General features: G+C 36.3%; 1 pseudogene; it reads right to left on the bottom strand.

The window, feature by feature from the left end:
* Window positions 1-85: 85 nt before the first annotated feature.
* Window positions 86-15,551, bottom strand: LOC137744308 (uncharacterized; annotated as a pseudogene).
* Window positions 15,552-24,272: the final 8,721 nt, after the last annotated feature.

The following is a 24,272-nucleotide window of genomic DNA, read 5'->3' on the forward strand; positions in this document are numbered from 1 at the left end:
CGAATTTTCAAGCCAATTACAACAACTACACTGAGTCCACATCTCAATAAAAGACAATTACAACAACTACCATGTCAACTAATTTTCAAGCCCTCATTCTTCTCCACTTATCATATATTTCTCTTACAAGATCATCCCTCCATTGAGTCTATGTCTGGCTTGACTCAACGGTTTCAATGTAGGCTAATACTTCTAGTAAATCTTCCCCTATAGGTAATTCATCAAATGCAAGCCTTCCATTTTCCTCAGGATCAACCGCTATATACATTTTAATAAAATTATGAAGTAAACCACATGCGGTGATCATTCGTCCCTGAATCTTGATTGGATAGTGGGAAGGACTTCGTAAGATAGCCCAACGTCGTTTGAGGAGGCCAAAACATCTCTCAATGACATTCCTAGCACGTGAGTGTTTCATATTAAAATATTCTTCATGATTCTTAGGTGCACGTGAATTGTCTTCCCACTATTGCAAATTGTATCTAGTGCCTCTATACGGTGCTAGAAAACCCTCACCATTCGTATATCCAGAATCAACCAAATAGTATGTACCTATATTAGTTGATAATAAATTTTAGTTGTTGGCCAACAAAGGTAAGGAAAAATACTAGGTACTTGTCTATCTTACCAGTTAGGACCTTGAGGCCATTAGCTCTAGTAACAGCGTCACCAAGAACTCTCGAATCAATAGTTGATCCCTCCTAATCGGATAACACATATACGAATTTGAGGTCGTGTGTACATACACCTAACACATTAGTTGCTATATGACCCTTCCTTGTTCTATATCTTGGTTCATCGACATTAGGCACAGTGACCCCTATGTATGTTCCATCTAGCGTTCCTAAGCAACCCTAGACAAAAGAAAAACTTATATTAATTAGCAACTACAAATAATTATGTTATTAATGATTTTATTATGATGATTACCTTAAAGCATTTCCATCTCGATTCCGTGCAATCCTCTGGGATAGGGGTTGGTTTTGCAAACAACACATCTTGCAAACTGAGCAATGCACGCAACACTCTACGAACATAACGATTAATAGTTTCACCAGACCTAATGAATCTAACTTGCATTGACCTACTTTTAATGTGGTGGGCTAATATGTTAACAACAGTAGCTACTTGCTCCTCTATTGTAACATGACCATCATCTACCAATCCACCACGAGTTTGTAGTAAATCACATAAAACTGCAAATGCATTCCTATCCATTTGCAGCTCCCACAAACAGTTAGTATCACTCAATCGTGTGATAAGATTTATTTCTTCTCTCCTAACATGAAGTCTAACAAATGTCATCTGCTCTAAACTAGCTATTTTCCGTTGTCTCCTTTGTTGTTGTCTATACCTCAACAATTGTGCATTCATAGTAAAGACTTGTGCCATTATAATCCAAACGTTCAAAAGAACAAAGAATTGAGTCTTATATTCATCCATACCTTCACATGCAAAAAAGCAACACATGAATGAGGGAAGCAACACATGAATGAGGGGAGCATCAACATACGCTAAATTCATTTTAGATACTTGGACTTGGTAAAATTAATGATAAAACTTGGTTTTAGTGGCACTAAAAACTTCCTGGAGAAAACTTCTTGTGGACAGATAAAAATTGGTTTCAGTGGCACTAAAAATTCACCATGCTTAAAAGTGAATATGAATTTTACAGCCATAAAGGGTATCCATAACAAATAAAAAGTACCCATCTATGGAAAGGAAGAAAATAGAAGGGAGGGAGGGAAAAATAGTTCAAGACAAATGAACGGTAAGCAACATATCCACAAAAGGATAATTTTCAAGGAGAACCTCATACCAAATAGCCAACAAAACAAAATAACCAATGCAAAAGTTCACCTTGGTGCTGCCACTTTAGAGCCTTACCAATTAAAGCCGTCAGTCTTGATGGTGGCACCACAGTAACTTCCACAGCAAGTGCTGAGAAATTCAAAAGAAAATAGAACTCGTCAAAGACAACAGAAATTTCAAAGAATAAAATTCATTAACAACTACTAAAATTTTTTTCCTTTGCTATCTACATTTTTTGTCAGATTTCAAAGCCTGACACCTCTGACTGTATCTCACATTTAAACTCTCCATATCTAGGGCCTGGTCTAAATCTACAAACAGGAACAATAAAAAATAAATCAAAGGAAATGCTGAACAGAAAATTTAGTAATAAGAAATCTTTGCTTTTCTTATGCATTATGCCATTTTATGACCATACGAGCATATTTCAGTTCCTAGAAGTCTTCAGACGGCAAGCATATCAAACTTTTTCTCCCCAAACTATGAATTCAATCTTCATGGGTAAGCTTTCAATCTTCTTCTGTTGCCAAATATTTAGTTTTCATTATAAATAAATCAGTCTTCATGGAATTATAATATATTGTGTGGCTAGCCAATTAATATTCTTTCTTATAATGATATACTTGATTGCTGTTGTTGTTCGAAACCCATTTGATATTATAACTTCTCATATATATTGGAAATGATAAATATTCATATATGCCTTTGACGAATTGGCGTGTGTGCATATATTTGTATTCATATGCTTTAATTTGTACTATTTACTTGGATGAAAGTGTTTTGAAGTTGTAATTTGAATGAAATGAGTATGGGTTCAAAATTTTCAGAAAACTTATTTTACTACAGAAAAACTATTACAAGTGGCTTACTATAGCTCTTGATTTCCCAGTCCTTGTGATTTCTTTTTGGTCCAATATTGTATTTGGAAACTAGGCATGTCCATGATTAAACCCATCTGATTTCACTAAATTCCGTTGAGTTTTGATTGATAAAAATCATGTCTAAAGTTGAGTCACAGAGCTGCCAGATAGCAGCAAGTTCTGCATTTTCAGTTTTGGGTCCCCATTTTATATCTGGTATAAGTTTCAATCTAGAGCTCTGTTTCCTACAAATCTTCAATGGATTTAAAGTACACAAAATGAGCTTCAAAACTCTCTTAATTCTGTACCCTTTGGTTCATGTTCGAGCAACAGGTAGTGGAAATTACAAATGTTTTGAATAATATTCAAGGACCAAAGCAGATCGAACCAACCAAAGTAGACCAAAATAGGTAGTGGAAATTACAAATGTTTTGCATATTAACTGAGTGTTAATGAAATCGAAACAAGCAAATCAGAAAAGAATAATAATGCCACTTCAAATTTACATCAAAAATAGGACCTCCTGGAAGCAATTTTTTTATTTTACAAAGAAAGAGAGACCGAGAGGCTACACAAAAACAGATCGAACTTGGAACGGAGATACAGAGCTGAAGATGCTACACGGAAGAGGATGAGGAGGAAGGTTGCAAAGGGGAGATGCAGAGCTGCTACATGGAAGAAGATGAGGAGGAAGGTTGTGATCCGCTACACGGAAGAGGATGAGCGGGAAGGTTGCGAAGGGGAGATGCAGAGCTGAAGAGGCTACACAGAAGAAGATGAGGAGAAAGGTTGTAAAGGGGAGATGCAAAGGTGAAGAGGTTTAGCAGCTGAGAAGAAGAGAGATAGTTTTAGGGTTTATTGTATGATTTTGATGATGTAAATTTTGAAAAACACAAGGGGCATTTTTGTCTTAAAATGTTACAAATTTGTGTCCAATGGATGTGGAACAAGTCGTTCCAGGGGGAGGCGGAATGAAAAATCATCCAAAACTTGTCTCGTGGAACAGCGCGTTCCATTCATTTTAGGCGCACCAAACATGGGACGGAACACCTCGTCTCACTTCGTTCCGTCCCGTCCCACGTACCAAACGCGACCTAAGTACTTATCTGCCCCGGCCTATTTACTAATAACAATGCCACATTTAGGTGCAAATCTAATATCCGCCACTCCTAACTATTAGGTGCAGAAAACCTCATTATTTGCCCCTATTTTAAACTAATAAGTGCAAATGTTTTGGCTAATCTACTTGTTCTTAGTTTTGTAGTGTACATAGATTAAATATGATGACTTCTCCATTCCAATTAAATCCTTACACAATGAAACGAAAAGAATGGGTCCGATTGTGCTCTAAGACTATCACAGTCCCTTAGCACAACGAAATCCCATACTTTGATTCGATCAATGTCTACATCCAAAGCAACCATGAAATAATTAACGGTTTCTGTATGATTTGTGTCTTCCAAAACAAAATCACATCCGTTTGATTCAACTTTTTGTTAAGAGTTTGTATAGGAAAAGTATTTTATTATTTTATTTATATGAATTTGAATTTCAAATAATTATAGAGTTCTGCTCCTTTTAAGGTCTTCATTGAAGACCTGTGAAAATCAAATCAGGATCTTAAGAGAGCAAGACTCATAATTGTACTCATAATTATATTATTAACAATTGAAATTTAAATGTTGACACGCCCCAATCCTGATGTTCAAGGGACATCGGGATGGTCATAAGCTGGCCAACACCCGAGGGTGACGTAAGCCATTTAATGAATGCATATGCTGAGAACATGTAATTCATACGTATAAATTGTAGCAAAATAATAAGAGGTGACTATTCATTTCTGCGTGAAGATAGTGATAGTGCATGACATGTTCAGAGCATACATCTAATTCAGAATACAACGGAAGGTGTTATTACAATGATGTCAAAGCAGAGATGATGACACAATATCACTGGTAGGGGAAAGCCTCGTAGCGTGGGTCGTAAGCCTTGTTCCTATGTCCTGAGGGGGCGCAAAACAAACATGAGTGAACCAAGTTGATATATATATATATATATATATATATATATATTTAAACAGTTATCAACATACTAACTCCCAAAGTTTTATAAAAACTCAATAGCATAATATGTAATAGGTTTTCCAAAAACCCTAGCATGCCATAAAACCTTCATGAAACATATTTCGTATGTAATGTGCTAACTAGTGGTATCAGTCAGTATCTCTCGGCCCAAAGCCATCTACATATATCTCCCTCGACCCAAAGCCATATATCTCCCTCGCCCGTAGGCAAAACAGTGAGCACTAGATACGCACAAAATCATTGAACATAGTTTTTCCAAACATAGGTACATATATCTCAAAACATCTTCATAGCATATAGCCATCCATCATATATACTACAAGGAAGTGTAAAAACATGTTCATAAATAGTATATAGTCATTCATCATATATACTACAAAGAACATAATTTCGATAAAGTATGGTATTCCAAAATATTCTTAGTAAGCATGATAATCATATAATGTGAATCTAGTTTACTCATAAAACGTAGCCATTAAATTATGCTCTTCATGTATGCATTTCTACTATTAAAACATGCATTTTAGAAGGGGTTGACTCACAAATACTCCGTCGTCAAAGAGCCGTACAAAATAGGAAGGACGGAAACACCGCTAATAACTGCACCTAAGCACATAAAGGGTCCAATTAATAAAACTATACTCAAACGATTGAATTTCAGAAAACGGGCATCATAAACGGATTCAGGATGTTAGAAAACATAAAGAGGGACCTCGGATACTCCCACGTGCCGCTGTGGGTTATCGAAAAAATCACCGGCGCCACCATGGACGGTGACGATTGTGTGCTCCACGCATAAGCTCACGCGCAGTTGGGCTGCTGTGTTGGACCAGATTTGGGCCTGGGTTCTTGGGCTTAGTGATGCTAACTAATTAAGCACACAAATTAAAACCCTCTTTTGACAATTGTAGTAAAGATGCAAGTAGGGATCGTTCTAGACCGGGGATTAGGAGGGATTACTAAATCACTTGGAAACTGACTCAAAAACGTAAAACAAACGTTAAAAACACTAAACTAGACTCAACGAAAGCAAAACTAAACAATAAAACACTAAAACAAATCAAAAGACTCAAGAATTACAAAACACTTATAAACACAAACTAAGACACTTTCTAACTAAATTGGACACTAAAGTAAAGGGGGATTGAGGTTTTGACAAAATTAAACTAAATGCACAAATTGTAAATTAAAGGCAGAATGTAAATATGAATTGGATGAAAATATGGATGAATGCTAGCTAGAAGGTTCTTCTCCACACATGTCACACTTGCATACAATTTGATTTTCAGTTGGTCTTTCGATGAATTATGAAACTCAACACCCCGGGTTAATTAGGTCCGCTTAAATTAACCGTCAAGTTTTCCTTAAGTTAATGAATTGGATGGGTTAGCGCAACGCAATTCAAAACATTCTCCAAAAGTCCTTTACGTGAAAAGCACAATAAAGATACAATCAAAGATCATTAAGCATCATGAAAACTATAAGTGTTGACGAGGCATTCGTTACTATGATGCGCATGAAACTAGTGCCAAGAATTCATTTAACGCGATTGTTTATAAGCAACCTCCACTACTCGTGAATATAAGTTCATAACTATTAGGTGAAACTCACTTATATTCTAGCGTCATATTCATGCATGAAAATTAAGCGTGCACTCTCAATCAACATACATAAATAAGTTATCGATCAAGCAGTTAAACAAATTGAATTCACCATTCATGAAATTCCAACCAAAAGTAATCAAATCATATTGCAAGCATAAACATGGGTTCGAATCACCCCCTAGCTAAATAGGGGTTTAGCCTCTCATGTTCACAAAAAGAGAAATACAATTGAATTTAAACATAAAGCACAAAGGATTGATTACACCTAGAACGCCCAATGAATCCACTTGAATTTCTGCGCGTCTAAGTCCTCTTTCTTCTTCTCCTTGATGCGGCAGTGAGGTTAAATGGATGATTTGGATGTTATTTTGGGTTGAAGATGGATTGAGGGAGGATTGGTGGTGCGGCAATGGTGGGAAGTGTGTGGAATATGGCTGGAATGGAAGAAAAATGGACTGGGAAGGCTCGGCAATCAATGGAGAAAGGCTGAAATTGATGGTTGCGGCTGTGATGTAATTTTTTTGTGTGTGAAGGTGGCTACGGATTGAATGAATGGGAAGTGACGGCCTATTGAGAACTAGGGTGGATGATCCTAAGTAAAAATGGCTGAATGAAAAATAATATATATAATAATAGTGAATAAGGTGCGGCTGATAAGAATAATGGGATTATTAGGGTGAATGGCTAATTAGAATAATGGGCTATATGGTGGATGCGGCAAAATGGGGGAAGGCTGGAATTGATGGGAAAAAATGCGGCTGAGAAGAATAAAAATGATATGGTGGCTGATTATCCTTGTTTTAGTTTATTAGGGTCAATGATAAAAAGGGGGGGGGCCACGGCTTATGGTGGAAAAATGGGAGAGATTAGGGTGCATTATTATAGAATGCACGGCAAAGGTAAGAAAATAAATGGGATATGGTGGCTACGGCTTTTTAAGCCTTTTTGGTTTATTAGGGTCCATCCTTAATGGGAGACCACGGCTAGAAAGGCAAAATAGGTTTTGTGGCTGAATGGAATATAATCATCCCCCTAAGGTACGGCTAAGGTGGTAAGACCTAGGGTTTTCTGAAATTTAAAACCTAATTTATTTTTTATTAATTAAAATTAAGTTAAAAGCTTCTAGAATTAGGAAATAGAATCAGAAATTAAGAGGGATTAATTAAAGGGTGCGGCTAGGGTTAGGTTAGGAGAGGGAAATAGGGTTTAATTTCACAACATTAGACAAAAGTGCCCCCCTTGCACGGCAAGGGAAGGGAATTAGAGTTAAAGCACGGCAAGGTTGTGTAATTGGGCTAGGGCCTTGGTTTTGTGTCCTAAAGTGCCTACTAATGTTTCAAAGTGGCTAGAAAATACGGACGTTTAAGTTTAGGAAAAGTTACCAAAACGGGAAACCTAGGGTTAACTTTCCTACTTCAAGTAGGAAACCTTTTTGAGTAGGAATCCTCGTTTTGGTAAGAATTCATCGTTGGAGTAGGAATTCGTCGTTTCTTCAAGTCTTCAACTCATTCATTCCTCTTTCGCTCCAAAAGACTCCAATTTGCATCTTCTTGCACACTTGGGCCTTATAATCTGAAATTACACAAAAGTGGCCTTAAACACTAAAATAACTAAATAAACACAACATAAATGCACGAGAACAAGCTAATTAAGTCGCATGAATATGCTCCTATCAAATTCCCCCACACTTAACTTTTGCTAGTCCTCGAGCAAAACAAAACAACTAAACTAAACAAAACGAAACAAAACAAACAAAACATAACCTAAACCTTCCAACGTTTGCCTCAGGGATTTCCAATGAAACATGACATGTCAAAGATCATTACTCACATAGCTTTTAGTCTTCCTTCCCCTCAAGCACATACTTAATCATAGTCACCATTCACTAGTTTGCATTTAATCAATTAAAACACATTTTGAATGTAGTAACATGCCTTAGAGAATTCCCTCAATTCCTCACTAGTTATGCACTCAATTTTCACTCAGATTTTCTGACTACACACCCTACACTAGTTATATGTGAGAAGATTGATGTAAACATGAAAGACTAGTACTCACATACGTTATAACAAAGAACACAATTTCTGGAGTAATTAAACATGTTAAGATATGATCTCATGAATGGAATGCTACTACTTAAATGCGAGAACCAGTGACACCATATGCTCATACCAAATTCAAACTCCACAATTGAAATGCACAACACTCAAGATAGAAGTCAAGGGTTGTAACGAGGCTTGGGGTATTGGCTCACAAGGAAAGGTAGGGGTAAACAAAAGTTCTTTAAGCAATAGCAAGCAAAGTAATGAAATTGAGACTTAGAATTCACTTAGAATGCAGAAATCAACTTTTAGACAAATAGGGAAGATTCAAACAACTCTTAGGGCCTAATTCATTGTTTTGGGCCCTTACTTCAACAACCAATACTTTTCAACTCTTTTCAACTTTTTTTTTTTTTTTTTTTTTTTTCACTTTTTTTTTTCTTTTCTTTTCTTTTCTTTTTGTTTTCTTTTTCTAGCCGTGCCTATGGCACATAAACTCACATCCATCATCCTTCCCCCACACTTATTTTCTGCAACACATTAATCAAAAGGAATTTATTGCTTACTATGCTTCAAGAACAAGGGTAAGGATGGTCCTATTCTAGGCTAGGTGAGGATGATGTGGGTTAACAAAGAACATGGGCTAACATGGCTCAATGGGGTTAAACTTAAACACAAAATGAATGAAGGGCACATGGTTGTTTGGCTTTGATGGTGGTCACTACACAACTTCATCTTGAATATGTGTTATGCAAATCAATGACATGCTTTGAATGAAATGGGCATGAGTTCTAGCATTTGGAACTAAGTGATGAAACACCCTCTAAGTAGTAACCAAGCAAAGAATACTGAGATCGTGCAACGACTTAGAAAACAATGATGCACAGATTATTACTCTCCAAATAAACGTTTAGGCTCAAGTCTCACAGGGATGTAGCGTTAGTTTGAGTTCCTTCCTTCAAGCATGTTACAAAAACTGATTTTTATCATTTGTGATTACATGTGAATTCGTAAACTATAACTACAACCAAGCATAAACCAAAGAGTATATCAAACGTCCATCCATGTTTGTAACTTTCTTTAACCATCATGCAATTAAAAACCAAATCCTCATCATTGCGTTGGAAGGTGACCTACGACACAAACAAACACACAAAAACAACTCTTTTTGGGTTTTTCAAAGCAATTTTTCAAATTTTTATGGGTTTTTCGGATTTTTAAGTTAACACACACTAAAACACTCTAAAATAGCTTAAAAACACTTAAAAACAGTGGGAAACAAGTTTAGACATGTTAGGTGATAATACCCTACGAATTTCATGCAAAAATATCTCAAAACAGAATGTTACCCCCCCCACACTTAAACTAAACATTGTCCTCAATGTTTTAGACACAATTAAACACATTACACATAACATAAAGTAAGCAACAAAGGAAAGGGTTTAGGGACGCAAATCTGAGTGTGGAGCGATTCCCAAGTTTGTCCTTTGTTGATTGCATGGGTTGCCTCCCAAGTAGCGCTTGCTTTAACGTCTTCCAGCTGGACGAAACCTTCTTTTAATCTCCACTAGGGCTCACGGCATAGAATGGATCCTTGAATGGAAGGTGATACTTGAAGTGAACCGGCATTGGTTTGAATTCTAGTGTAGGTGCCTGATTCATCAAAATCAGCCAGTTAGTATAAAATGTAATGGAATTTGGAGAAGATGACTTACTTGTTTTGTCTGACAAGAACTCAATGACAAACACCACTCCTTTGAAAGTTTCAGGGATATTGGACTTGGCCAGATTGCATGTGATGGTTATGACTTGTCCAATGTCATCAAATTCAACTTCTTTGGGTTTTATGGTTTCAAATATGTCCTCTTTGATGCCTTCTACATCTTCTCCAGCCACTACCTTCTCTTGAATCATTCTTCTTGGTGTACAAAGTCCTTTGAAGAATTCAACACCATCTAAAACTTGTTGTGTTGCACCAAGAATTGGAATAGCATTCTGCACCTTTGGGAAGGCTTCCAAGATGTCCTTTTTACTCTCTTCTTGGTTGGGAATCAAAAACCTGCTAGGAAAAGGGACATTGGGTGGAATAACATCAGAATAACATGAAATTGGGACGTCCTTACTTGTGGTGGGTGGTTTAGAGGGCTTAGGGGGCTGCGGCAAGGGTTGTTCTACCCTTGCCGTGTGCATGTCTTCTTCCTCCTCCTCAATTAGCAGCTCCTCATCCACTTCTAGGCTATGTTTGGACATTTTTAGGTCAGCTCCAACCTCCATAGCACTTCCCAAAGTGATAGCATTATGGATTTCAAAATCTTCCTTCGAGTTTTCAATAGTTGCGTTGGAGAGTTCACTTTGCTCTTGAATTTGTTTCATGAACTCCATAATCTGCCCAATTTGCTCCTCCAATTTACCCCACTTCTTGTCTTGATTTTGTTCGTCCTGTGTCAAAGAGGTTAGTAATTGAAATTTTTTATCATTATCCATGGACATACTTGAACTTGATTGGAATTGTTGTGGGGGAGGTTGTGGTGGCTGCATAGGTGTTGTATAGAACTCCTCATATGGTTGCCAATATGCTTCTTGTTGAGCCTCCTTGGCTTGATTTTGTGACCCCTGCACCAAAGAATTTAATTCATTAAGAACTTGATTATAATCTATTGACGAACTTGAATTTAATTGAGCATATTGCGTATGAAGTTGTGGTGGCTGCATAGGTCTTGAATAAAACTCCTCATATGGCTGCCAATATGCTTCACGTTGAACTTGTTGAGCTTCCCACCACATAGAGTTCGAATGATCCCTCCAATCTCTTTGTGGACATTGTTTGGCTTGAAATCCTTGCCTATATGAAGCACCAAATGTAGGGACACTCTGCATTGTGGTCCTTTCGGCATACGGCGACAATTGAGAAGTAAGATTTGCCAATTGAGCTTGAATGCTAGCAAAATCCATATCTTACTTCTCTAGTACCTAAAATCAAAGAAAGAGAACTAAATCAAATATCAAAAGTAACAACAAACAAAGAAAACAACACTAAGTTAGAAACTAAAACGGAAACAACTAAACCAAAAAGAAAAGAACCAATGGATTAGCAAAGTTGCTAATCCCCGGCAACGGCGCCAAAAATTTGATGCTAACTAATTAAGCACACAAATTAAAACCCTCTTTTGACAATTGTAGTAAAGATGCAAGTAGGGATCGTTCTAGACCGGGGATTAGGAGGGATTACTAAATCACTTGGAAACTGACTCAAAAACGTAAAACAAACGTTAAAAACACTAAACTAGACTCAACGAAAGCAAAACTAAACAATAAAACACTAAAACAAATCAAAAGACTCAAGAATTACAAAACACTTATAAACACAAACTAAGACACTTTCTAACTAAATTGGACACTAAAGTAAAGGGGGATTGAGGTTTTGACAAAATTAAACTAAATGCACAAATTGTAAATTAAAGGCAGAATGTAAATATGAATTGGATGAAAATATGGATGAATGCTAGCTAGAAGGTTCTTCTCCACACATGTCACACTTGCATACAATTTGATTTTCAGTTGGTCTTTCGATGAATTATGAAACTCAACACCCCGGGTTAATTAGGTCCGCTTAAATTAACCGTCAAGTTTTCCTTAAGTTAATGAATTGGATGGGTTAGCGCAACGCAATTCAAAACATTCTCCAAAAGTCCTTTACGTGAAAAGCACAATAAAGATACAATCAAAGATCATTAAGCATCATGAAAACTATAAGTGTTGACGAGGCATTCGTTACTATGATGCGCATGAAACTAGTGCCAAGAATTCATTTAACGCGATTGTTTATAAGCAACCTCCACTACTCGTGAATATAAGTTCATAACTATTAGGTGAAACTCACTTATATTCTAGCGTCATATTCATGCATGAAAATTAAGCGTGCACTCTCAATCAACATACATAAATAAGTTATCGATCAAGCAGTTAAACAAATTGAATTCACCATTCATGAAATTCCAACCAAAAGTAATCAAATCATATTGCAAGCATAAACATGGGTTCGAATCACCCCCTAGCTAAATAGGGGTTTAGCCTCTCATGTTCACAAAAAGAGAAATACAATTGAATTTAAACATAAAGCACAAAGGATTGATTACACCTAGAACGCCCAATGAATCCACTTGAATTTCTGCGCGTCTAAGTCCTCTTTCTTCTTCTCCTTGATGCGGCAGTGAGGTTAAATGGATGATTTGGATGTTATTTTGGGTTGAGGATGGATTGAGGGAGGATTGGTGGTGCGGCAATGGTGGGAAGTGTGTGGAATATGGCTGGAATGGAAGAAAAATGGACTGGGAAGGCTCGGCAATCAATGGAGAAAGGCTGAAATTGATGGTTGCGGCTGTGATGTAATTTTTTTGTGTGTGAAGGTGGCTACGGATTGAATGAATGGGAAGTGACGGCCTATTGAGAACTAGGGTGGATGATCCTAAGTAAAAATGGCTGAATGAAAAATAATATATATAATAATAGTGAATAAGGTGCGGCTGATAAGAATAATGGGATTATTAGGGTGAATGGCTAATTAGAATAATGGGCTATATGGTGGATGCGGCAAAATGGGGGAAGGCTGGAATTAATGGGAAAAAATGCGGCTGAGAAGAATAAAAATGATATGGTGGCTGATTATCCTTGTTTTAGTTTATTAGGGTCAATGATAAAAAGGGGGGGGCCACGGCTTATGGTGGAAAAATGGGAGAGATTAGGGTGCATTATTATAGAATGCACGGCAAAGGTAAGAAAATAAATGGGATATGGTGGCTACGGCTTTTTAAGCCTTTTTGGTTTATTAGGGTCCATCCTTAATGGGAGACCACGGCTAGAAAGGCAAAATAGGTTTTGTGGCTGAATGGAATATAATCATCCCCCTAAGGTACGGCTAAGGTGGTAAGACCTAGGGTTTTCTGAAATTTAAAACCTAATTTATTTTTTGTTAATTAAAATTAAGTTAAAAGCTTCTAGAATTAGGAAATAGAATCAGAAATTAAGAGGGATTAATTAAAGGGTGCGGCTAGGGTTAGGTTAGGAGAGGGAAATAGGGTTTAATTTCACAACATTGGACAAAAGTGCCCCCCTTGCACGGCAAGGGAAGGGAATTAGAGTTAAAGCACGGCAAGGTTGTGTAATTGGGCTAGGGCCTTGGTTTTGTGTCCTAAAGTGCCTACTAATGTTTCAAAGTGGCTAGAAAATACGGACGTTTAAGTTTAGGAAAGGTTACCAAAACGGGAAACCTAGGGTTAACTTTCCTACTTCAAGTAGGAAACCTTGTTTGAGTAGGAATCCTCGTTTTGGTAAGAATTCATCGTTGGAGTAGGAATTCGTCGTTTCTTCAAGTCTTCAACTCATTCATTCCTCTTTCGCTCCAAAAGACTCCAATTTGCATCTTCTTGCACACTTTGGCCTTATAATCTGAAAATACACAAAAGTGGCCTTAAACACTAAAATAACTAAATAAACACAACATAAATGCACGAGAACAAGCTAATTAAGTCGCATGAATATGCTCCTATCACTTAGGTTCGGTGGGCTGGTAACCCAGCCCAAGGGAAAAGGGTTTCAGGTTCAACGGGCCGAGGGCCCTAGGTTGCATATAAGGGGCTTGGGCTTGAAAGCCCGGCCCAAGTGCCTATGGGTTTTTAAAAAGAAAATAAATACAATAAATAAAAACTAAATGGGTTTGGATTTGGGGTTAATGGGCCTAATGCCTGAGTCTTATACAGCCCAAAGGCCTAAACTAACAAGGATTTTGGTTTTCGGCTTTTGAAGGGTTTGGGCTCCATAGATAGGGTCTAACCAGCATTTGACCACTAAACCCTACGATCTAACTACCAAAAAGAAGGTACAACCTAGGGGAAGGGATTATGTACCTTGATAACGTCGAATGGTGGCCAGATCTTTGCTCAAGACTCGCAGGCTCACCAGACCTGGGTTGGGTGTGCTCTGGGTGCCCCGGAGCTTCACAGGTCCTCACGAGGGTGGTGGTGGTGGTGGTGAAGTCGTTGGGTGGTTAGGTGCCGTCGGGAAAATGAGAGGGAGAGGGTCCGAGTAAGTGTGAGTGTGTGAGAGAGAGATAGTTGAGCTGAGAGAGAGAGAAATGAGAGTGTTGACCCGGGGGAAAGAGAGTGAGATATAGGGATGAGTTAGTGGGATGCCACATGGTAGGCGGAGAGAGGAGTGGAATCTGAAAAGGGATTCGGTTAGGGTAGGATTCAGGGATAAAATTGTCATTTCATCAATATTTGGTACAAAATTACAAAGAATTTGGGGAGGGATTTTACAAATGTTGTTTGCGTTTAACACAACTTTCTAATTTAAATGTTGTGTTATTTGCCTTTTCCCTATCACTTCTTACGAACACTTCTTGAGAGAAAACGTACTGTTTTTCGCTAGAAACTAAAGTCATATATAGTGCTTAGACTTTGCTTTGAGATAGTGCCCCATTTTTTTTCAGGAAGTTGCTTTTAAAAATATTTAAGCAATCTCAAACCAATCCATAATATGGCCGTTTGGCCGGAAACACTTAACTTTTCTTAAACATTACAAATCACCATTTACATTTGAAATTTGAGCCATTTTTTGACACAAATCTTAACAACAACAACAAAGCAAACAGTGTATGTTCCCTTTGGTTTTCATACGCTTATCTGCTTCGAAGTTCAAACTAAATTAAACCATAAAAACAAGAAAATAAGAAAAGACTAAACGAAAATAAAGATTAATCATACACAAATTCCACTTAACCCAGCAGCTCACCACCACCATATAGTTTGACAACTTTTCACACCTTCAGCTTTCTTCGGCCAGGCATGCCACGTACGTACTAATCACTTCATACTTTCATATTTCATTCCATTAGTTACTAGCAACTCGGTGACGAAATGGGGACTGAACTCCAGATGAAATCATTTGGGCAGCTGAAGAAGCTGGTGAAGTCCCAGAAAACAGCTGAAAATCCGATGATTCGAAGCGGTCCGAGTTGCCGGACGGTAACCGAATATAGGAAGCAGAAGGCGACTCACAGAGCCACGAGTTTAACACATGATGACCACCTCCTTGTCTTCCATTCTTGTATTCTACTATGGCCTTGTACACAAAAGGAATCAAACCCTCCATTTACTTTTGCAGTTTTGCTTTCCAAAAGGGAGCAAAACAAAGGCTAATAAAATCTTCTTTTGTTTGTGTGTGTGTGTGTGTGTCTTTTAGGGAAGTTTCAGGTTTGGTTTGGGTTGAAGGCGGTGAGGGTTTTAATTTAAGAGGGTGTGTGGGGAATGGGATATGAAATTGTGACGTGGCGGAGTCCAGCTCTTTAAGCCAAGAGACTTCAACGCAAACCCGCACGACGGCCTTGAAAGCTCTATCCGAACTCACACCATTATCATCTTTTGATCAACATCTTACCAAATTTCGTAATTATGGTTTATTTTACTAAGTTCGTTAATTATTATTTTACTAGGGTTTGGTTTGGTTAAGAACTTTCTGAACAAGATAAGTGATTTCTTGGAGCTTTCCGAACAAGATTAATTTATTGGTCGGCTTTGTAATTAAAACGTTTTTTTTTTTTTTTTTTTATGTTCTAATACTAATGGCCATAATCAGCAGCAGTTTTTCTTAGCTGTTGGTTTTGTGTTGCTGTCTTCATCTAATTACTCTATTTTTATGTGTCTGATCAAATTTGATTTCTAAGGAAATTAAGCATTTGTTTGATTGATTCAGCAGGCGCCACATATTTATGAATATTATAAGAATCATTTGATTGGGTGTTTAGTTGGCTGTCTACGCCAAATTATTCTTTATTCATCAAACAAAAAGTTAAACCCAATCCAAATCTCTGTCTAAATACGGTTGGGTTGTCCAATCTTTGACATGTTATACCTCAGTAATCTGTCACTTTCGATATTGCATATATCCATAGAGAATACAATGTTTATGAGTATGAGAGTCAAAAGTTTTGCTAAATTAACTCTAAAATTGACAGCCTATCAATCTTTTTCTCTTGTACGAGTTGATTTGAAAAACAGGCCAAGTAAAGTTTGTCCCACTAAGACCGTCTCCAATGGTTGGGCTAAAAGTCAAATTTTTTAGCCTAAAAAATTTAGCTTTTAGCCCAAAAACAGCTTTTCTACTCCAACCGTTCTATCCCAAAATTTTAGCCCGGGATTATTAAAGAATGAACTTAGGCTATTTTTTTTGTTAAATTAAATTTTTTTTAAGAAAAATCAATATATAGACTATCGTAAATTAATTTTATGAACATTTTAATCTAAAAAAAATTTAAATTCCGATAAATTTTGGGTAGAGTTCACCCCGATTTATGAGCTAAATTTCGGGGGGAATTTGGCATTGGTTTAGCATTTAGCTCAAAATTTCCCCTTGGGTTGGAGTGGATTTGAGGAGAAATTTTAAGAAGTAATTTGGCTTTTAGCCTACTATTGAAGTTGGTCTAATGATAATAAAAAAAAACTCTTTTGCTGTCATATGATATAGGAAGCTCAGGCTAGGTCAGCTGCAAATCAATCATTAATCCGAAGTCAATTTACCAATGGGAAATCAGACTATTGGAATACTCAAAGTAAAAAACTCAAATAGAATTTTTTTACCGGTCATGTATATCTTAAGAAATTATTTTTTTATATATTATAGTCGCCAACCATGTATACCTCTAATATTGTATGTACAGCTACACATATTGCTTGCTTCATCACAGTAAGCACGCCATTGTCTCTGTCGTAGATGAAGTCATTGCCTGCATCACAGTCCAATCCAATCCCACGATTGAAATTCAATCTTCAAGTCACTTTCCTTTCCCAATTGAATTTGTGGCTTCAAAGCAGCCATCGAAAGCCCTCCAAACCCTAAGCAAAAGCAAAACCCTGCGTGCCGGTTGCGCCTAGCTAAACCCTAGTTTTCATGGGGCACTAAAACAAAGCCGCTTCTGTCACGCTGTCAGCCTTCGATGTGGTATTATTTTCCCCCTTGAACTTGAATGCAAAGTCGCAAAAATACAATGGGAAAAAGGTTCATCAACTTGCATACAAAATTGGTTTCGAGCAACATCAAGGGGCTTAGGTATGCAGATTTTGCCATTTCGTGGTGGGGTCGTGTTAAATTAGTCTTTGATTTCGTCTTCAATCAGCACGATCATAGTAATTCCATTCACAAATAAGATTGATAATTATATATGGAAAATAATAGTTTGCTGTTGCAAGGTGTGGAGCGCATGAGATCACATACAGCCTGTGCAATCTTCTATTTCAAGATTTATTGGTGAATGTTGATCATAAACTTGGCTTGTTTACTATAATCTTATAGCATGACGTGACTGTAGTGACACCATTTAAAAATGGGGATAAATCTTACTAGAATCAATGGCAAGATGTTAATTATTCTACTAATTATGCTCTAGCTTCTTAGCAAGAGTCCGTTTGACGGTGATTATTTAGGAAAACACTTTTGTTCTTAGGAAAGAACGTTGAATTATTATGATTAAAATCTAAAAGCTTTCTGGAAAGGTTAGTTTTGCAATTGTGCTAGAAACACTTTTAACCTTCTAAGCATCTGTTTGGCCAAATTTAGCCAACTCTTTTAAGTATAGCACACTAAAAATATAATTTTCAAGGAATAGTGCAGGGCTATATCTTTCATCTCCAATTATGGTACAACACTCACACTTCAACTACTATGTGTTGTTTAAATTAGAGTGGTGATATGCACACCCAGTGTCTTATTTTCCCACCCACCTTATATTTACACCTACCATAAAAGTGAAAAAACATATAAACTATTTTCCTACCCACCATTATTCCCAAAATGACGCTATATAGTTATTCTTCAAATTTTCCTTTGCTTTAAAAGAATTATTATAATTTAAAAAAAAATATCATTAAACAGAGAGTGGTAGAGGTAGATAATGGAGTCCTCAGCTGCTTCCTCACTGTCTGTTACAGGCTTACAACGTCACCAAATTCCCCTTCCAAACGCCTTTTGTTCGACTACAGTTTTGCTTGGGTAATTGACAAATGGAAAGACCTATCAGAGGAAGCTCTTGCTGGTGGCAAAGGAATATTAATGTTGCAGCAAACTCAGCAGTGAAAGCTTTTGAACACCCATTCCTGCTTTCTCCTCGGCACTTGCAAGCGGGGTCTTTGAGACCACCTTCACAACATTAAGGTCTTCTTTGCTAAAGCCAGAATTCAACTATTTCTTACTCAAAGGAAATCTCTCGTAAAAAAAGGCCAGCTGCTCTTCTAGTAAATCATAGGTTGTCTATTCAGATATTATTTTGATTATCATGAACCTCCAAATATCACCAGCAGACAGCAGCCCAATAATTTCAGAACCGTCACTACCAATAACCCCAAATCAGATTCCTCCAAATTCAATATATGGTAGGTATCCAAATTGTTCCAAAACACCAAATAAGATCGGTTTTTAGGTTTTTTTCCTTTTTCTTTTTCTCATTTATGATATTTTAGGTTTTTTGTCAGTATAACTAATGATGTGGCAAGACATGATTGGTTGGTCATTAGGTCTTTGAAGGTCATTTTACACAAGCATAAAGTTGTCAATCAAATTATCATTTCAAAGTGGGTGAAGAAATAAGACATTGAAGCGAGCTTAGTAGCACTCTTAAATTAATTAAACTAGTACTTATTATTTAATTATATTTTTTTACCACATTGTTTTTATTAAGAAGGTGTGTATTTTGAATATGACCCATGTAAGATTGAGAACCATTTAGCAAGATTATATATATATTATAAAGTTTAAAATCTGTTTTTATTTTTTTTTAAATTCAAAAAAAAAAAAAAAAAAAAAAAAAAGATCAGGGTCCCTGGACTTAAACAGCCATGTCATCTTGTGGACAAAAATCTACGGATGCATGATAAAAAAAAACCCGTAGTACAGAATTAACCCAGTTATCTGATGCTTGTCATATGGTGTAACTATTATATTTGTGCATCTCTCCCGAACCAGAATGGGCAGCATAACTTTAGGTCAATCTCGGATCTCCAATTGGCATGCATGTTGCAAGTTTTCTTGGGCCTCTACATACTTGGGCTTTGCCTTTCTTTTTCATTTTTTATAGTACATGTTATGAGGGCTCAAGGCCCAAAGAGATGATGTTACTTGCCTATATTTCATGTCACTGAAATTGCATCCTCACCCTATACATCTCCCTTCACTTGCTAGTCTGGTCTCTTGCACGCGCTCTGGCCACTAATTAATTGAAACAAAAACTTCATGTTTGTCACCACTTTTCATAGTTCCTTGATCACATTTGGATTAATTTGACAGGTCCGAGTTTGAGGCTAGTTTAGTTGGATATATAGTGTGTTCACCCCCTTTATATCCGAGTTTGAATTTCTTTTCTGCAAATTAGAATACTTTATAAGATATTACTTTGTCGAAGAAACAAAAACATAAAAATATAGGTGAAGTTTTAGCATGGGAAATTTTTTCCCAGTGGGGGATGCACGCGTGCTGATATGCCGTCTCAATAGGGAAAGCAGTACAATTGTCTTATATATTCAGTTATATATTGCATAAATACAAATCATTTTGTTTCGTTCATCTTTAGTATAAAGTAAATCCCCACTGCCATGCTACATGTATCTTGAGGGCTCTAAACCAGTAATTCTTATCTTTTCCTCTTGTCCCATATGGTCCCCAAAGAGTACACACACGCATATATAATGCAGCTTTTTGTAAAGAATAAAGAAGGTAGCTTTAATTTGCAGAAAGAAAAAAAAAAAAGCTGCATACCTAGCTACCTCGCAGAAATGGTGGAAAGCACAAGAGAGATGCACTACTAGAAATTTCGGCTTTACAGACAAAATTAGTTTATCGGCAAAAGTCCAAATTTATTGGCAAAGAGTCTTTTCCAATGAAAATTTTCGTCGGCCATTTTGTCACGCAAAGCATGTCGTGCAAGAACCTTCCCGACGAATTTTGGTATTTCGTCAGCTAAGGTTCAACTTTTCCCGACAAACTCTTTTTTATCGGCATTTACATCTTCCCCGACAAATATTTTCATCGATAGAGGCCTTTTAAGCCGACAAATAATACTTTTCAGCCAACAAAATGTGTTTGTCGCCATGGATATTTCGTCGGCAAAGTCTTCTATCTCCCGACAAAATTAGTTTCATAGGGAAGACAATTCATTTATAAAAAAAAAAAAAAAATAATAAATGCTTTAATGCTTAGCTACTACATATGCACATCAAAATACAATACACAAAAATAAAAATACAGTACACAAAAATTATTGATAAGTTTGAAACGTACATCTAGAGTACTTATACAAAAGCATGTCACATAATAAAATTATCTACTGTCATTCCTCAAAATTGGCTGCCATGTAGCATCACAACACATCTTGCGTCTTGCCCCTGCATAATCACAACCATCTAGCACTAGCACCTGCACAATCACAACCATCTTTCACCTGCAGCATACTTGAGAGCAAAGAACCTGTAACAAAATACCCAACAGGGAAGATTAATACCTATATCACATATGACACAACTTCCTAGCCAACAAACACATTGCCAATATACTTAGAAAAGTAATGTCTACAATTAATAATATCTCTGATGTGTATAATTTGAAGATCATTTCAAGTTACTAGTCATCAATTACCCAGATGAATCTTCACTTATTCCACCAAAACCTTATAAATCCTTTCATGCAGCTATAGCTCATATTGACAATCCTAAATGTGAACCATCCACTCTATTTAAAATTCAAAATGTATATGGCTTAGCTATTTGTGATGAAGTTAAATAAAGATAAATTTATTGAATGACTACATGGTGAATAAAGGCTTTCAGCACAAAGTGGTAGTTGTTACAACATGATCCAAACCGACACATACAATTGTACAATAGCATTTAAGGGTTCAGGGATTTGAAATTAACCTTGACTGGTGAATGCATTCTTTGTCCATGATAACAAGTGAGTATGTCACAAGCTGCCGATCTATGAATTTTTGTCAATGAAGAGAAATAAAACTTGCAAACTTTCAAAGAAACACTTTCAAGTCTAACTAAGTTTGTAAGGAAACTTACATCCTTAGATTCATTCTGCAACTTTAGTATTGACAATGGCATGAAAAATTTGCTACTTCATTCTCTTCATAAGCAGTTCCTATAAAACCACCTTTAGTAAATATAATGCCTCACCAACAAACCAAAAGGTATCTATGTTGCATAAAGAAATAATTCATATTCGAATAGAATTAAACTAATCAAAATTTCAAGGAAGAAAACTAATCACAAAATTTCACCATCACAAGGCACTTGTAAATGTAAGAAGTTGTTATCAAGTATATGGTTGCCATTATTCACACCACCCCCATCAACGCAATTTCATTGCTCTTAACATTTTGGGACCATTTTTCTTGATAATTCAGTTTCAATGTCAAGCTTGGAATTAAAAATAAATAAAAAAATTATTTATTATACTGAAATAGTAAAATATACAGAAAATGACAATCTCACAAGTACCATGACCGAATTTCAATTGATTAAATAGAGGAATTGATTATTATATTGCAAGGACTCACAATCAATTTTAACTATAAAACTATTACTGTAGATTGATTGAAGTTTCCCATAAATTGAAGTTAAAAGTAATTTCCAGAACATGGATTAAGCATCCTCAATCCCAGGAAAACCAGAAAGAGAAACTATATGCAACAATCGAGAAAACGGTTTTGGAAAAGTGATCGTTAATTATGTACATACATATATGTGTGTGTGTGTATAGAACCCTAGCTGCTGATGATGGATTTGATATGTATAATATATGGAAACTGTGTCTCTAGCCAGGGAGCTTCATTTGTACAAGAGGAATTAGCTAGGTTTCTCCATCTTGGAATGCATATATTGCAAAAGATAAGCCCAGGGTTTTTCCCTTATGGAGCAGCTAAATATATGCTAGCTAGCTCGTGTTTATTTTTTATTTTTTATATAATACTTAGGCACTTAGTAGCCTATATATTTAGTTTTTGATTTTGGCCAAATGAATCCTAACATATGTTTTATTATTTTAAAAATTTATAGACATGTTAATTAATTTTTCTTAAGCTTTAAAAGATAAGGAACATATGATATATTTTGATTTGGCCAAATAAAAAAGTAAATATATAAGGTACTCAGTACGCAAATGTTATCCCTGTTTTTGTCATACAACTTCAGTTTTTCAATAAATTTTCATATAATTAAATGTATGGAAATTTGATTTGATTTTATTTTATTTTATTTTGGTCAACCAATATTACTTCCATTAAAAACTAGTACAAAGAACTTGCTAAACAACAACAAATAAAGTAAAAGATCCAAGCAGAAAGAGGGATGCAACCCAATACACAACAAGAGGCCCACACAAATTTAAGTCTGATGGCAATAAAAACAAACATCAAAACAACCCTAATCTCAAGCAGCATAAACCAAACTGTGCGCCACCATCGTCACATCCTCAAAGGAAGTCAAACTCTGATCTGAGAAAGTAGATTCCAGATCCAAATCCCCTTCACAAACCACTGCAAATATATCAACCTTGATTGCTTTAATGTTGGGATGAAACTGTGTGTGGACAAAGGATATAAAGGTTTTCAAAATGTGTTGAGTTTCAAATTTAAATTGCATAAGAAATATCCATGTGCATCTAATAAAAATCATCCACAACTATAAGAAAGGATCTAGACTCCGAGTGAGTGGGAATTTTACGTGCGTGTGATTTTTTGTTTAAGCAAAAAAAAAAAAAAAAAAAAAATCACCATGTAATAAATCAAAAGCAACATGAGTTGAAATTGAAATTAAAGGAAAAGGAATTCTTGGTTTTTTGGCCAAGGGACAAACACCACAATTACTATCAAAAGAAAGATTATTCGAAGACAATTATGGAGATACTAATATAAGACGAGAAGGAGAAGGATGGCCCAGACGCATTTGCCATAAATTGGAGGGTTGGGAGGAGACATGTAATAGAAACCACTACGTTGTTTACCCAAGGCAATCATCTTCCCTGTAGCCAAGAGATTATTCGTAGACAATAATGGAAATACTAATATAAGACGAGAAGGAGAAGGATGGCAAAGACGCATTTCCATAAGTTTGAGGGTTGGGAAACTTGGCACGAAATCGATGTCCTCTGCATTGGATATATGTAATAGAAATCACCACGCTATTTACTCGAGCCAATCATCTTCCCTGAAGCCAAGTTCTGCAAGACACAAAAAGTGAAAAATAGTATGACACAACAATTTAGAGAATTGGTGACTTTGCTGCCAAACATGAGGTTTAAGCGGAATGAAGGGACATATAAAACATTATCTAATTAAAGTGATGTCAAAATGAAATTGTATTGTGCCAACGGAAGTGATTGAGGCGATAAACAGCGTGGTGTCTCTATTACATATTTCCAGTGTAGAACTCTACAATCAATACATATTTCCTCTTAATTAACTCTTCCTCATACAAGGTATTATATACAAAACTCTACAATCAATACATATCTACAATTATGGCATTCAAGCCGTGATCCCCAATTTGTGGGATTGACCTAGACTAGAAAAAGGCGTAATATAATCATAATAATATTTCCCTAATTTGTGAGATTTGACCCAGGCTAGGAAAGGCATAGTATATTTGTAACAACCCAGATCCTCTCTAGATCATTTGAAATTGAGCCTAAGGATCAAATGATCCAGGCTGTTGAAATTTGATCTAACGGCTACAAACATGAACCTCTCTAAAAGTTATAATAATTGTAGCCGTTGGATCAAATTTCAACAACCTGAATCATTTGATCCTTAGGCTCAGTTTCAAATGA

The sequence above is a fragment of the Pyrus communis genome, chromosome 9 (assembly GCF_963583255.1).
Source record: "Pyrus communis chromosome 9, drPyrComm1.1, whole genome shotgun sequence".
In the NCBI taxonomy this organism is placed as follows: Eukaryota; Viridiplantae; Streptophyta; class Magnoliopsida; order Rosales; family Rosaceae; genus Pyrus; species Pyrus communis.